An 11,935-nucleotide genomic window follows, 5' to 3' on the forward strand; every position below is an offset into this window, starting at 1 on the left:
GGGTTGAATAGTAAACCAAGTAAATTATAAAACATGCAAGGAAACACAAGGTCGAAAGTAGAATTGTTGATTGATACCTTTAGGTTGTAACGGACAGAAACTAGCTTGTCAAGCTTGTCATATAGAACACGATTCCTTTGCTTTGTGTGCACCAAAGTAAAAGCGCTCCAATTTCTCTCACACCCACTAGAGGAGATACATTGTGAGCAAATTCTCACTGCACACTTCTCTAATGCAGGAACATCCCCTCCAAACTGAAACCACCATTGGGCTGCAAGATAACAACAATTAATTTTCAGAAATGCAAACCGAAAGAAAATGGAAATTCTAAAACTAAAACACCATGACTTACTTGGCTCCATTCTTGCCGCAGCTTCTTCTGCCAATCTGGTCCCAAACCTTCCTTGGCACTCCCTAAACGTCCTCACTTCATCAATGGCTGAAAGAGCACTCACTGGATCTAGTATCTTCGCTATTGCATCTGTTAGTGAAGTGGCATAATCGGTGTGGTTGCAAAGGTTCAGCTTGTAATGTGTATATGGATCAAGGACAGCAGCTGGAAAACAATAGAGCCACGTGAATTAAAAAACAGAAAAACGAGAAACATAAATTGCGAAGGTTGAATTATTTATCACTACCTGCAACCATAAATGTATCTTCTTCCATCGCAACTATCCTCTTACCCACCTTGCGCATGAACGTAAGGTACAACCTTGATGTAGGGCCAAGATGGGCTTCCATCTTTTGTATAGCGAGCATCATACGTTTTTTGAAGCCAGAAAGTGTGCATTGTTTTTGTGTATCTGCATACCTCCTGGCCATATAAAGTGGCCTCAATGAACCCAATACCCATTCTAGTGCATTCCACCAAACATTACTAGACAAACACTCTTCAGCAAACACATACCCAGGCTCATACCTCCACTGACACTCCTTCCAATCCTTTGAAACCATCCACTCCCTAAATTTATCTTTCTTCGAATGGTAACTATCAAGGAACATGAAGACAGTCCCAAAACGGGTGGCATTTGGTCTAATCAGTTCACCACCTATCTTCTTCTTCATGTTATCATGGAGGTTATTGTGCTTATGCATGAACCTACAGATTGTCTTGGCACTCTTGACTATCACATCAACCTCAGGAGATTTAGCTATATCTTTTAGCATAAGATTGACGGTATGGGCAGCACACGGTTGCCAAACAATATGAGAGTATTTTGGTTCTTCTATAAGGGTTTTTCAAGGTTTCTTATAATTAGATCCATTATCGGTTACTATTTGAACTATATGCTCATGGCCTATATCTTCTACAACCTTTTCAATCTCTTTATAGATAAAGTCTGCAAAATCATCTAAAATGCATATACATAATTAGAACAAGGCATTAAGAACATAAAGCAATTATAGGACAGATCCAAGTATTCAAGAAGAAAATATTGTAAGAACATACGTCAAATGTAAATATACCTAGTTAGAACAAGACATTAAGAACATAAAACAATTATAGGACAGATCCAAGTATTCAAGAAGCAAATATTGTAAGAACATACGTAAAATGTAAATATACCAATTAGAACAAGGCATTAAGAACATAAAGCAATTATAGGATAGACCCAAGTATTCAAGAAGCAAATATTGTAAGAACATACGTAAAATGTAAATATACCTAAATAGAACAAGGCATTAAGAACATAAAACAATTATAGGACAGATCCAAGTATTCAAGAAACAAATATTGTAAGAACATACGTAAAATGTAAATATACCTAATTTGAACAAGGCATTAAGAACATAAAACAATTATAGGACAGATACAAGTATTCAAGAAGCAAGTAAAGTGCTAAGAAAAGAAGGAAGAAGTAACCTGAATTCTGAGTCTGGCCGGATGCATCAATGGTATTGAGGAAGAACATTCATGTATTACAATACACCATGAAGTTTATGATGCTCATTCCTGTAGGACCAGTCCAAGAATCGCACATAAGTGTCACACCAAAGTTCTTCCAGTCTTGTTTGAATTTTTGAAGAAACAAATTAGCTTCATCATAGTTGGCCTCCAAATATTGCCCATCAATCTCCCTCCCGGTTGGTATAGGAATGGGCCCTAATTGTTGAGTGATCTTCACAGCAGCTCGACAGTATGGACAGTCAGCTTTAAGTCCAGCAATATCATTGGCATGAAAAAACTTGGACCAAGCTAGGCCAAGTGCATCTCTTGAATTAGGATTCAAAGAACTACTGATCTTGGGCTGCATAGATACTTTGTTGCTGGATAATTGCTTGTCAAAATAGGCGGTGATACTCCTTTTACCAACAGAAACCCGCACATCACCCACACACTCCCTGCCAATTCTCCTTTCAACTCTGCGAGAGACATTCGGGTCACGCAATGCTTCTCGAATATTCATCTGAATTTCTTCTTCATCATCATCTAATACGTTAATCACCCCACCTTGTTGATACAGTCTCTTTTCTTCCTCTTTGACTCATCCCGGCACTTTCTCATTGCATCTCTCACATTTCTTGGCACATTGGGGCAGCTCCTCACATTACCTACAATGCCACCAAGGTGCTCCATGACACGGGTTGCACCTCCACCATTGTGCTTTAGGCTGCACTACGTGCAATCAAAACCCCCATAATACGGCCATGCATGGTTCCAAAAATCATACAAGTTATTGTCTTCAAGTCCTGCATTGCAAGGTTACAAACATCACTTTAATTGAACCTAGCAAATAAAGATCATGGTTCCAATTGCATCATGTGAGCAAGAAAACAGTGCTACCCCTAGGGAGTACCGTTGAGAAATTGAAGGGCATTAAACAGCAACAATACACTGCCGCTAATTAATGCTTGCCTAAAAGAAAACCAAAATCAAAGATTTAAAATCATTCGTAAAAGTAATACTCTTAACATGATCAAATATTTCCATGGCCAGACAACGATTGGAATAATGATTCTTAAGCATCCCAGCCAGGCAATCAATCCATTTGCATTCATAAAAGTAATACTCCTATTTGCAGTGGCTTGTTGCAGTTTACTGTGACCAAGAAAAGCATAGTAATACCTTTCCAGGGTCTATGGGAAGCACTTCCATTTGCATCGTGGTCGCCACTGCCACTCCTATTTGCATTTACGTTACCTGCAAAAACAGTACAGCCAGATTCTCAAACTGTAACTAATGAAACTGAGTCTATGAATTTCTGCATAGGAATTTCTGCAAGTAGCAAGCATAGTAATACCTTTCCTAGATAATGTTCAGTTTACTGTACTTCTGCAAGTAGAAACTCAGTCTACAGGGGCACAACATATATAGGCAGCAGTGAAAATAAAAATACTGGAGATGTTCCATGCGGTTGTAATGAGGCCAGTAGCGATCCATGCATCCAAGTACTATTGGGAGCTAGTTCTAGAGCACCAATATGTGTGTGCATGTGTTCAAGACTGCTCTCTGGCCAGATAGAGACCAAGTGTTTTTTGCAATATTGTGACTGAAAGTTAGCATCCGCACATCCTGTACACTAGCATCCACACAAAACTGCTCCTGTATACTGAATTTTTTGCAATATTATGACTGAAATTTACCTCTTCAGTGTTAATTTCGGAATAAGAACCTACTTCACACGCCCATGGAACAGATGAGTCATGGCATAGTGGATTTACCTTCAAAATCAAGTGAACGCCCTCCATGCTGCTGCCCCTGCCCCGTTCTCCTGCCTACGTTGAACTTGTCAGCTTCGTTGTCGTAGCCTTCGAGCACCATGCCGTAGCGTTGTAGATGCAACGGAGAGGAGGATGTGGGTGGAGGACGCTAGTGGATCTGGAGGTCGAGCTTCTTGGCCGGAGAGCTGCGTGAGGAGTTCTGTGTGCAGCGGCGGCGCCGCACACAGGAGGAGAGGAGAGGAAACGAGAGTTTTAGGGTTTGTGAGCTAGGTTTCGTGCTTTTATATCAACCAGAGGCTAACGGGAATAGTCTGGAACCTGGGCCAAGCCGAGTAAGTTCAAATTGGGCTGAATAATTCGTCCGAAAGGCCCATCTGCCGGCCCATGACGAGATGGCCGAATTTCGGCCGAAATTTGATTTTTTCGGCCAAAAATCAAAACACGGGTCCTGAGAACAAGATACGCGACTCCTATCGGGATCGTCAACACGTCGGGCGGCCTTGTTGGACTTTTTTTACCTTTCTCGAGCGTCTCGTGTGTGGGATTCCGAGGATACTTTGGTCTATCTCGAGGTGGAGGTTTTCCAATAGGAACCCGAGGAGATCCCGGGTTTTCCCTGATCGAGGTCATTCCGGTACAGCGTGTGGTAGTTTGCGATGGACTAGTTGGAGCACCCCTGCAGGGTTAAATCTATCGAAAAGCCGTGCCCGCGGTTATGCGGCAAGCTTGGAAACTTTGTTTAACATCCGATTCTAGAAAACTTGAAGTTAACTTAATTAAAACTTGACAATTGAGTGCGTAATCGTGACTGTGTCTTCTTGTGAGTTCTGTATCTGGAAGAGGACACGATGGGGTTATGTCTGACGTAAGTAGGTCTTCAGGATCATTCATTTGATCGTCATTAGACATGTCTGTTATGCGTAGATCATCCCCCTCTTGTACTCGTAAGTTAGCCACCTCGGATAAATGCTTAGTCGCTTGATGCAGTCGCACCACTTAACCATACCTCACCCATTAAGCTTTGCTAGTCTTGATGCCTTTGGAAATGAGATTGTTGAGTCCCCTGTGGCTCACGATTACTACAACACCACTTGCAGGTACAGGCAAAGAGTTACTTTGATGTGAGCGCGTTGATTGTGCTATTTGGAATTCTTCTTCTTCTTCTTCGATCTAGGATGGGTTCCAGGCCGACATCCTGGGATAGCAAGGATGGACGTCGTTCTATTATCATTTGTTTTCATCCGTAGATGGACCCTGCTCTTTTTCATGATGATTCATTATGTTGTTGTATTAATGTGACTCTGATCTAGCTTGTGGCGAGTGTAAGCCAATTCCATATACTCATCTTTTCAGTACATGCACTTGTAACGATATCCATTCTTGCAAAACAACGAGATTCACTTCTATCCTTGTCGAGGCACTCGCGCCAAAATAAGGATGGGATCGCATCTTGGGCGTTACAAGCTGGTGTGAGAGTAGTACCAACCTAGGAGCCCCCTTGATTGATTGAACTTGGCCGAGTCGAGTCTAATGAAAAATTGCTTTGAGTCTAGTTATATATCAAACAGTAGGATTCTTTTTTCTCCTCTTCTATGCTCTGGTGAGGAATCTTGACGTAAGAATTTTAATTCTACTCCTATTCTCACTCAAAAAAAATTAGGATCACGCGGATATTTTTGGAATCTATATGATGTCGATGTGACGGAGTTCTGTCTTGGTGCCTCCTGTCTGACTTGATTTGTTCGGGGAGTTGAGCTCCTGGGGATTCTTGAGCACATCGTTATCATTCAGATTTCTTAGTATCTCAGGAAGGAGGATGCTCGAAATTGCTTTTAGTGGCGAGAGGAGTCTCGCTTCCCTAGTACCAGTGCAGATAGGTCCGGATGTATCGACATACTTAGTATTGTTGTGATTACGAGGGTCTAAGATAGACAAGGTTCCAAAAAATTTGTTATGTGTTGACGGGTGTGATACACTAGATGGGTTATTACTAGGAGTTGAGTGAAATTTTCTCCTTGTATCCGTGGACACGATTGCATGACCAGAAATTTCAGGAGTTCTTAGGTGGGAATTCACTTGGTTACCTATAGGACAATCTTCCAATAAATGCATGATGTGAGGTTGGGGTTAACATCTAGTGGATTCGTTTGTTCACGATCGTTTTTACACAGGACAATCTCGATATATGTCATCAGTATGCTTCGACAAGCCTTGTAGTTCGATAAGCCTAGGGAGCATATCCAAGCGTCATTTGAATATGACAATCCAATGTACTATCGAGCCCGTGCGATCCTATCCACGAAAATATCAAATGGAATCTCTGTCATGAATTTGTTCATGCTTGTTTAGTAAGCCTCATCCTTTGTTTTGTTGGAGTATGGTGATTCGAGTTGCTTCGGTGTCAAGTGGTGAATTCATATATTTCTAAGAGTTGTTCTCATATTTGTATGGGAGTGCTAATTCTTTTTCTCATCAATTCTCTTCAAACCGAAGTCGTCATGTCAATTCTTTTCAACCGGTGTGCTTCTCTTGAAGTGAATTCAATTCTATCCAATTATGCGAGATCAATCTCTCATTTATTTTTGGAGTTCATCTCATCTATCCCAAGTAGTCTTTATTTTCCCCCGCCCTCCCTCCCTTTTTTCTCCAATGATTTAATTATCATCCAAGTGTATTTCAATTCATTGATGCTTCCACTATATTCTCTTGTGTGTTCTATCCGGTGATTCATTGTGAAGATTCTCAGGAATTCGAAGTTCATCATTTTTTCATTCTTGTTCTTTTTTCCAGTGGATTCAATTCAAGCTCTTGGTGTTCATCATATCCTTTTCTTCCTCTGATGATTTATTTGTTGCGAATTCTTATCAAGTCTTTCTTGTTTTTCATCTCTCGTTGTTTTATCCGGAGTGTTCTAGATATCCTAGAGATTCTTGTTTTCAATCCTTTCAATTATTTAGAGGGTCTCACCTCATCTAATTTCATTTGTTCTAGTGAAATATCTCTCTTCCTAAGCAATTGTTTCAAGGGTTGTGTCTTTTGAGTGGGACCATAACCCACAGGTTTTCCCCACGTTCTTATGTGGCTCTTGTAATCTTTTCCGGAGGTCTCTTACTCTTTTCAAGTGTGACACAAGAATGACTTCTATCTGTCATATCCCTTCTCCAAGATCTATTCGGATTAATTCCTTCATTAGCTCGACTTTTCCTTATTCATCACTCTCGAGTGTTTCAGTAATTTTGGTGGGTCTCTTGCCATCGTTCTCGGCCTGTGAAGAACGAGGGAGTGGTTCTCTTAAATCTTGTTCCATTCTTTGAAGATTGTCATCGCAGCTTCGTGTTATCCTCTCATTTGTTTCCAATCATGAGAAATTCTCCATATATATCCGATGTGTTTCAGAGTTGTTTTCATTTATCGATCCTCCAAAGGCCATCATTTCAGAAGATTTCTTCATTCTCGGCTTTCAGCTTTCATTCTCAAATTCTTCTCAATTGTTGTCTCTTCGCTCGTCTCTCAATTATTCGGGTGCTTCATTCGAGTTTTTCTCACAAGTGGATTATGATCTCTTCATTCTCGTGTATATTCATTCCTTCTTGATATCCTCATTCATTTGTGAATTCTTGTCGGTGGTTCGTTCAACATTTGTTCATATTTGTGCTCTATCTTTCTCTCTCCAATCTTTTCAAGATAAATAAGTGGTATGCTAAATCCGTTGCTTGTCATCAATTTAACTTAATGAAGGATAAGCATAACATAATTCTTATTCTTGTTTCGTTAGGTGATTTCAATCCTTCTTCCGAAGTGGTTCATGATATCAAATTCTTTATACAAAGTGCTTCATCTTTCTTTTTTGGAGGGCAAGTTTTCTCAAGTTTCTCATCCCGAAGTTCCATCTAATTCTTTGCAAGTCCATAACCTTATTCTGTTCAACCTTCAATTCTTTTCTACCATCCTTTGATTCCGGAGTCCGTCCCAGTGGTTCTTCAAGGTTTCAATTCCTTCTCAATCTTTTCTTCAAATTCCTGTTGGAGAACCTCAAGTATTCTTTCTCTTGCATGTCAAAATGCAATCCTTCCTCATTTATCCTTTGAGGTGGTATTATAGCATTCTTGTTAGTAGTGGAGTCTCGAGGAGAATTTGTTACAAGAATGAGATAATTAAACCCACCAATCCTTGGATCATGAGATATTTTCAACCCATGATTTCTTCATTGAGCTATCTTGGTCTAGAATTCACCAAAAGCTTTGTCTAAGGATTGTTTCTATTATGGTGTTGCCATTAATCCAAGTTTTCAATGTTTCCTCTTGGTGTAAGAAGTGTTCATATCTGGTTGCGCCCAATGAATCAATTGTTTTCCAATTGTGGTTGGTTGTCACCTCATTGTTGATATGGTTTTCATAAGTCCACTACAAGCTTGTCCTTTCCGTTGTTGGTTTGCCAACAACTCCGTTCAATTCTTCTTGCAAGGTTGCTTGTCAAATTCAATTGTGATAGTAGTTGTCATTCTCTTCTTCATTCTTTCTTCCCAATGGTCTAGTTTCTATTCTTTATTCCGGAGGCATTGTGATGTTGCTCTTTTGAGTCAATCATATCTTCATGTCAAGATCATGTTCTCTCCTTGCTTATTCAATTTAATGGGTTTGTTGTCAATCTTGTCAAGATCTTTCCATCTTATCAAAATTGTTGCCTCTATTTCCTACCGATGTGTTGCCAAAATTTTGTTTGAATTCTTGCTTGTTCCTCATGTCATTCTTCATCCCTTACAACCTTCAAGGATCGTTGGTTTCACTCGTTTTCCAAAGAAGCAACTAAGTTTTAGCTCTTGTTTCTCTTGCTCTTCCCCTTTCATTCTTAGATATCGGGGCGAGATCTCTTATTAGTGTAGGAGAGTTGTAACAGCGAGAGTCCGACGCTTCAGAAGATTCCCCTCTTATTCCATTGTCGTCGTGCGATTAGATTGTTTGTCGCTTTCATCATCGCATCATGCACATCATCTCGATTGCATCGACACTCCGTTGTCGCCAGTTTTCAAAACCCGCATCCATTATTAGTTGTCGGTTCTCTCTGTTATCGTCGTTGACCGTTTCGAGACCAACCACACATGCACGCGCCCGCGGCATCATTATAATATACTTTTAGAAGTATGTATAAAATATTCTCGGATTGGTTTGAAACTTAGCGTGCGGTCTTATTATAGTGTAGGTAGGTCGCCTGTCAAATTCGTCGCAATCGGAGTTCGTTTGATACCCGAACGGGCGACCATAGCGGCACCGTCTTCAGTTTATTGTCGGACGGTTTTCTATGTTTAAAATCTCGTTCCAGACTGCAAACCTCCCTCTCTTCTTAGCCCACCACCACTCTACGCAGCCACTAAGCCCACCTAGCCCTAGGGCGTAGTCGAGACCGTCCGATTGCGATCCTACGGTCGAAATCGGAGTTACAAACCCTAACCCTAACCCCCTATCTTTAAATAGAAAGCAAACCCTAATCGCCCTCGAACTCAATGACCCCACAGCCAGCAGCCAGCGCCCTCTCTCTCCCACCTTCTCCCAGCCACGAGCGGGCTCTCCAGGCCCAGATCCAGCCCTCTCCGGTCCGGATCGAGCCGCAAGCCGCCTCCCGCTCCCTCAGCCTTGCCCCTCGCATGGTGCTCAAGCGCCCCGACTCTCCTCCTCATGTGGCTCCCATGGCTACCTCCTGCCGACGCCCCAAGGCCAGCCGTGATGTGGTTATCGGAGCTGAACCTCGCTAGACCGCCGCCAGATCACCACGCGGAGCTTCCCCCGCTCCTCTCTCTCTCTCTCTCTCTCTCTCTTCCTCCGTCCATTTCTCTCTATCTCACCCCGCTTAATCTCTCTCCCGCAGGTGTCCCTCCCGTGGCCTCCCAACGCTTCTGCCATCACCGGATCTGAGATCCCCGAGCCTGGATCCGTTGTTTCCCATCGCCCCCATGCCCTTCCGGACACCGTGGAGCCTCGTGCCGTCGTGTGCAACCCGCCTCCAACGTGGGAGCTCGAGGAGATCGACTCCTCCCGCTCGTCGTTGACCAGCGCCACGCGGGCTGCGCCAGGGCCTCGCCCTGTGGGTCGCGTGAGCCGGCCCAGCTCCCCCTTTTGGCCTGCCTCGCCCTCCTCCGCCGACCTGGGCTATGGCCCGCTCTGGTGAGCCACCCCCGAGCCTCTAACCCACGCCCTAAGCGGTGCCTAGCTATCGTGCGCCCACGATCTGTTTTCGGCCCATAGCAGTTTTCGGCCCGAATAGGTTTTTTTAGGTCCTTGATTTTATCTAATTGCGAGGGATTTCTAAAAATTGCATGATTTTAAAACGCCCGTAACTTTTAAACCGTGTGTCGTATGCAGAAACCGTAAATATGTAAAACGTGTAGAATTTTGTGTAGATTAATATTTTAACTCTCATGCATATAAAAAATTGTTAACCTTGCGGTTTGCCTCGTTTTGCATGATGCCATGCTAAACGGTTTAATTTGTAGCTAGTTAACCGTAGCTCCGTTGGAGATGAGCTTTCTATGTAAACCCACTAGAATGACGTGTAGTTTCACGTGAATCACTTTATTTTGCCGTTTAACAAACTTAAACTATGTTTAGGTCAGAACCGGATAGATTTCAAAGTTAATGTGTGGAGTTGTTTTGGAAATGCTATATGTCGTTTGCGGCCTCATTTAAAATGCCTAGATAGGTAGTTTAATTATCCTTCACCCGTGGCCATGTTTAACAACATTTAATATTATTGTGTAAATAAGCGGGAGCGAACTAAATAATTAAAATGTGGAGTTTCGTCAATATACAACTCGTTGCATATTGAGCTTCACTTAATGTGTAGCGTTTGATTATTGTGAATTGTCGTGTCGTGCCTTGCATAATTGAACCGTTCATGCATCATATATGTTTTGCATCATGCCGTGCATTTGTAGTGGTGAATATCGTGTGGTGATTCTTATTTCCGGTTTGCTTCATCTCGATAAAGTTCTGCAAGCGTGTCGGAATGTGAGGAACCGTTCGACTACTTCGGTTCGTCTGCTTCACGGAGTCGTTCTTCTTCCAAGCGGAATCACAGGCAATATGAACATTTCCATAGATACCATTAATATCCTTGCCATGCTAGTTGTCTCGTTTCTTTCGCTATGTCTCGCTGCCTACCTCCTGTTAAATGCCAGTCTCCCAACATTGCCATGAAAACCTCTAACCTTTTCCACAACCCAGCAAACCACTGATTGCCCATGTTACCGCTTCCTCAGCCTTTTGATAGCGTTGCTAGTTACAGGTGTAGATGCTTCCATGTGAGAACATGGGTTCCTTGTTATATCACCATATTATTGCTAATTAATTTAATGCACCTATATAGTTGGTAAAAGGTGGAAGGCTTGGCCTTCTAGCCTGGTGTTTTGTTCCACCTTTGCCGCTTTAGTTTCGGCTACCGGTGTTATGTTCCATAAATGAGCGCTCCTAACATGCTTGGGGTTGTGATAGGGATAAAACTGGTCTCGCAAGGCCCAACATAGGTACTATATTTGCCCAACATAATAATTCTGTTAATACTGAAAAAACATAGGGCGTCATGAACCCGAGGAGTAATTCAACATAATACAGGGAGGGCCAGTGCTGGTCCTAAATAGAGCATTGTGTGGGGCCAACCCGAGGAAACTCGGGTGATGTCTATCAGGCCCTATACACTAGCTTATCCGTCTTGTCCTGAGAACGAGATACGCGGCACCTATCGGGATCGTCGACACGCCGGGCGGCCTTGCTGGACTTTTTTACCTTTCTCGAGCGTCTCGTGCATGGGATTCCGAGGATACTTTGGGCTATCTCGAGATTGAGGTTTTCCAGTAGGAACCCGAGGAGATCACGGGTTTTCCCTGATCGAGGTCATTCCGACGCAGCGTGTGGTAGTTTGTGATGGACTAGTTGGAGCACCCCTGCAGGGTTAGATATTTGGGAAAGCCGTGCCCGTGGTTATGTGGCAAAATTGGAAAATTTGTTTAACATCCGGTTCTAGATAACTTGAAGTTAACTTAACTAAAACTTGCCAACTGGGTTTTGGGAAAAGAAGGGGTTTTGCAATATCTATCACAACTTATAGTAATTGGGAAGAGAAGGGGTTTTGCAATATTTGGTGAAACAAGGTTTTGATGAGAAGAATAGTTGGATCCCATCACACAAGTCACATAGCACTTCACACACTCCAACAAACAAAATGCAACACAGACAACAAGATAATATGTTATGATGCCATCATGCCATGATGCAACAAGTGA

The 11,935-nt window shown here is 42.4% G+C and overlaps 1 pseudogene; it reads right to left on the reverse strand.

Annotated features, from left to right (window-relative positions):
* Positions 1-229: 229 nt before the first annotated feature.
* On the reverse strand, positions 230-3,763 carry LOC123441638 (annotated as a pseudogene).
* Between the last annotated feature and the right edge of the window lie 8,172 nt (positions 3,764-11,935).

Source organism: Hordeum vulgare, chromosome 3H (genome assembly GCF_904849725.1).
Source record: "Hordeum vulgare subsp. vulgare chromosome 3H, MorexV3_pseudomolecules_assembly, whole genome shotgun sequence".
Lineage (NCBI taxonomy): Eukaryota > Viridiplantae > Streptophyta > Magnoliopsida > Poales > Poaceae > Hordeum > Hordeum vulgare.